This window comes from Octopus bimaculoides, chromosome 2 (assembly GCF_001194135.2).
Source record: "Octopus bimaculoides isolate UCB-OBI-ISO-001 chromosome 2, ASM119413v2, whole genome shotgun sequence".
NCBI lineage: Eukaryota > Metazoa > Mollusca > Cephalopoda > Octopoda > Octopodidae > Octopus > Octopus bimaculoides.
This window is the reverse complement of record NC_068982.1, coordinates 8,745,277-8,750,819: the sequence shown is the minus strand read 5'-3', so window position 1 is coordinate 8,750,819 and position 5,543 is coordinate 8,745,277. Positions and strand designations below refer to the sequence as shown.

Genomic DNA, 5,543 nt, shown 5'->3' with positions numbered 1-5,543 from the left:
ATATACCAGCCACCTCAGACTGAGGTAGCTGGGGCATGTCAGGAGAATAGTTCACCATCGAATCCCGAAGCAACTGCTCTATGGAGAACTGGCTCAGGACAAGAGACCAAGAGGAAGACCAAAACTGAGGTATAAGGACACTTGCAAAACTAGTTTGTCCAAATGTCAGGTAGATGAGGGCTAAGGGCAGAACAACATGGAGGACTGTGGTGAAGGAAGGACCTGCTTCACTGGAGAGCAGCTACAGAAACAAACAAGTTGAGAAGCGTCAGCGGCGAAAGGAAAACAAAAGAAAGGCAGAGCGCTGAGACATCCTCTCGGTGTGCAAGTACTGTGACAGAAGCTGCGATTCAGTCATAGGAAGAATCAGCCATGAAAGAAGCTTCAAGAAAAAGAGCTCTTGATACGTTCCATTAAGTGACCTCTAAGCTCTATTGACCATCTGCATAGACGAAAAGGGCCAATTATATATATGTATGTATGTATAAATACATACACACACATACATATATATGCGCGTGTGTGCTTGTGTCTTTGTTCTCAGTTTGGCCCCCACCACTACAGCTTCACAACCAGTGTTTCGTTGCACATTGTGTGGCCTCTTCAGCGAATTTCTGTCAGAATCAGAAACTGAAATAGACAGGACAAGACGAGAGAGAAGAGACGCGATATACAAAAAGTCGGTGATAAAGTCACAGAATGCGTGACGAAAAATTCTGGCAAGTAAAGTAATAATGACGTTCATGATAATAATAATAATAATAATAATAATAATAATAATAATAATAATAATAATAATGATAAGAAGAAGAAGAAGAAGAAAAAGAAGAAGAAGAAGAAGAAGAAGAAAAAGAAGAAGAAGAAGAAGAAGGAGAAGAAGAAGAAGAAGAAGAAGAAGAAGAAGAAGAATCCCATAATAATAATAATAATAATAATAATAATAATAATAATAATAATAATAATAATAATAACAACAACAATAATAATAACATTAATAATAATAATAACGTGGGCTATTGCATCACTTCGGTCTGGAGCGGGAATCATAAAATGGCAAGAGAGAGAGATGAAGAAAATTGGTACTAAGACCAGAAGACTGTCGACAGTACACAGTACTTTCCAAAGGGTGACACCGATAGGCTGTTCTTGTCCAGAAGGAAGGGTGGGAGACGTGTGATCAGTTGCCAGGACAGTAACGAAAAAGAGGAAAACAGCCTAGGGTGGTATATAAAAAAAATGCCGTGGAGCCACTGTTGGAAAAATACGAAGAAGGCCGGCGTCATCAACACTGACAATTGTGCAACTAAAAAATAAAAATAAACAAGAAATGAACAAAAAGATCGAAAAAGCATGGAAGGAAAACAAAATGTACGGTCTGTTTGCAGGGGATGTGAGCGCCAAGACAGAGACAGAGGACCGGTGGCTATGGATGAGAATGAGTGACCTGAAGATAAAGACAGAAGCACTCATACGCGTAGCTCAGGAGCAAGCGTTAAGGACCAATTATGCGAAGTGCGGAATTGACAACACTATCGAGCGCGACATATGCAGGATGTGCGGTGAGAGGGGAGAAACGGTATGGCACATCGTTAGCAAATTGGCACAACGCGATGACAGTATGTCAAGAATGATCCATTGGGAGCTCTGTGGAAATCACGGCCTACAAAGAGGAAAGACGGAATATGGGCAAACTTCCGAACGAGTCACCGAAAATGAGAATTGTAAAGTCCTGTGGGATGGAATGATCCAGTGTGATCGCCCGACCAGACATCGGAAACCGGACGTTGTTGTGGTGAATAAGAAAGGAAGAACATGTATGATAATCGACATAGCATGCCTCGGTGATAATAGGATTAATATGACAGAAGAAAAAATATACAACTATGACGATTTGAAGTGGGAAATACGAAGGTTGTGGTCAATGAGGAGAGTAGACATGATACGAATAGTAATTGGTGCACTTGGAAATATCATCACTCAACTACCGACATGGCTGAATATGATTAGTGCAAGTGTGAAGGTAGAACACCTAAAAAAATGTGCATTGCTTGGAACTGCAAGCATTTTTCGCCGGGTCCTTGAAGTATATCCAGTAAAGAAGTTCCACCTTAGTCTGCTGACTAAGGACATGTGACGCTTTCCAACATACCCAGCAAAATAAGCTATGAGTTTTCATATAATGATGATTCTGATGATGATGTTGATTTCAAATTTTAGCACAAGGCTAACAATTCCGGGGATGGGGTACGTCGATTACATCGATCCCTGTACTCAGTTGGTACTTCTGTTAGTAACCCCGAAAGGATGAAAAAGGAAAGTAAATATCGGAGGAATTTGAACTGAGAACGCTAAGCATTTTGCTCGGTATGCTAGCAATTCTAATAATAATAAAGTGAAGATGAAATAAACAGTGCGTGTGTGTAATTGGTAAAAGATGACCATCACCAGATATAATACTATCAACATACGATTTAGCATTAAGAATCTTCTAAAACAAATACATAAATACATAGGCGTATGTGTGTTTGTGTAGATAGATGGATTTGACAGACAGGAGAAACATTCCTGACCCCTCCAGCGCTGAAACCACCTCATCACGTGGTTTCGACCCTCCCTGGTCTTGTTGATAATGGACGCTCCATCGCTAAAGATAGCAGCGATTTATCCTCCCGCCAAGGATATATAGACTAACAGTGCCAGAACTGGTGTGGTGATTAGCCAGTGAGCTTGTTAGAAATATATACATTAGCAACAGAGGCAGTTTTAATACCGAGAAGTAATATATATGCCCACTTAAATGTGGATGTTCTACTACAACAAACTTTACTGCGATAGCTACCATGGCAGGAACTTTCATATTGGCTCAGTACAATGCGTTTATAGTGACACCTTGTTCAGAAAACTGCTATATAGTTTTATCCGAATAGTTCAATAAATGTCTGTGAAAGCACACGTTCAATAGATCCAAGCACATCCGTTTAAATAATATACATTTCTATAAAAAGATATCCATTTTGAGAATATAACTTATTTCTGAATACTACTAAATAAATGCCTTGTTTCAGTTCTCGTTTGTTGGTATTGAATTTTATTTATATTCCTTGTTTATTTGCTGAAGGATATTTATTGATTTTCTTTTCAAAAGACTAAATATATATAAATTATATTCAAACTATACAAACCGTGTTACTTTTGCATATCAGCACAAGTCAGCAATGGCATAGATGCTTTGGTAATTTAGGTGTAATTGGATCTCAACACATTCCTGACTCTTTCTATCAACCTGTAAAGAATAAAATCGAACTGTGACTTTTCATATTTCGAACTCAGAGTATATAATGGATCACATATTAATAACATTTATATATATTTTTTTAATATGAAACGGGAGTAGAAATGATCGCTAATATCATTTTTGATAGTTGACTGGTACTTTATTTTGTCAACACTTCTAGGAGTGAAGCAGAGACTCCAGACACCTGATACAAACCGGTAATATTCATTTTTGTTCATCGGTAAATCAACCTGACGTCAGTAAACTTTCTTTAAAAAGTCCACACGGTCATTATGAAAGAAATGTTGGGCTGTCATATGAACCCATCTTTCTTGTCCTTATTAATGTATACGATTGGGAAAGACAAATAGGGTGTGAGAGACGTCAGAGAAAAGACTGTGAAACTTGTATCGACTCCAGAGTGGGTTCCGTGGCGCTTTTCCTAAATGTTTTCACCATAGCCTCGGGTCTACAAAAGCAATGACAGACATTTCCCACAAGAGAAGCTGATTGAGGTCCAAGTGAATTAAAACAAATCAAACATGTACGGAAGTCCTCGCTGTTACCAAAAACGGTGACTTACATCCATTCTTAGAAATCTTGCGCTTTCCACAAGCCTCATTTCTTACCAGGATTATGGAAGCAACATTTTTTCTGCTGCTTAAATTAAAGAATATCACTATTTTCAGTTTGTTTCAAGATAAACTTTAAAGCTTGGCCAAATAAATTATAATAAATCTGGTTTAATATAAAGGTGGACATATACTTCCTATGCATTATGTATATTCAGGCATTCTATATACTTTTATACACGTATCAGTCCTATACACACAAATACACACACGCGCGCTCGCACACACACACACACACACACACACACACACACACACACACACACACACACACACACACACACACACACACCATATATATTCATGACTCTATCTATCTCTCTCTTTCTCTCTCTGTACCTTCTCGTCAGCTATTAAATGGCAACAGACAATACGAAAAACCGTTAAATATAAGGGAGGTAACCGTAATAGATGTAAAAAGAGAAAAAGAAAAAAATATATAAAACATTTTAAAAAGTTAAAAGACATAGAACACCTTCTTTCACAACGTTTGCACGCGTACACACGCACACAAAACGTATACGCACATACAAACGTATGTGTATATATATATAAACATATATGCATGTACGTACTCACACATACTCAAATACCCGCGCGCACTCACATGTATATATATATAAATATATATATATGTATGAACGCAATCTCATCCCCATATGCACATAGGTACTTATATGCATATAGAGACATATATTTATACGTATAGATATACGTAAATATATACAGACGTGCATTCACACACACATACACACACACACATATGGAGACGTCAGACGTAAACACACAATGGCATCTGGTGTTTCGATTCGAAACGTTGTAGGTAAAGTTAGTGCTGCCTATAATTCCTATAGAATATCTGTAAAAATAACCTAAACAAATATATACATATATATATATAAATATATATATATATATAACTCATTCTGCCACTTAACACGCGGAACCTACACATCTAACAGCATAAACAATAGCCTCTGGACAACATTCAATAGCCACCTGTCCACTCTGCCACCAAGCAAGTAAAATTTAGAGTGCCTTGAGTGTAACTAAACGCGTTCACTGAACTGTATCACCCTTCATTTCATGTGTAAAATATACTGTCACGTGACACTAACGCACGGACATGGCGGTGAACATACAAAAGTTTCTAAAATTAATCATCCGTTCATTCTCTACAAACACATAACAAAACATTTATGGCATTGATAGTTTGGTACAGTCACTAGATATCTTCAGTCAACCGTGTCAGTCTTAAGTTACGACGCCAAACATTGTCACTTGATACTGCCACACGGACGTAGCGGGGAACCTACAAAAATTTCAAAAACCAGTCATGTGGCTATCCTCTACCAATCAAATCCTATTCAAAACATAATAATTTGAGCCATGAACTCTGTATAAAAATAAGGCAAGCTTTAAACCCTAGTCTGAAGCAAGACAGCTGCGACATGGGCCATGTCGTTCTATTTCATCCCTTTGAAAATCAGTGTAAATGTGAAACCGGTTAGATCTATCGCTATAATAATAAAATAATATTTTCAATATTCTCAGGGCATTTTCAACTTTGTTTCCTATATATCCAAACGTGTTGAATATATATATATAAATATATATATATATATATATAAATATAT

The 5,543-nt window shown here is 37.4% G+C and overlaps 1 protein-coding gene across 5 annotated transcripts in view; it reads right to left on the bottom strand.

Annotated features, from left to right (window-relative positions):
• LOC106876592 (neuropeptide F receptor) overlaps nt 1-5,543 on the bottom strand; it is a 383,847-nt gene that overhangs the window by 298,464 nt on the left and 79,840 nt on the right. For all 5 annotated transcript variants that reach the window (XR_008266469.1, XM_052975483.1, XM_052975499.1 and 2 more), the window contains exon 2: nt 3,183-3,283. The gene's annotated coding sequence lies outside the window, so the exon portion shown is untranslated. The remainder of the gene's footprint in view (nt 1-3,182; nt 3,284-5,543) is intronic.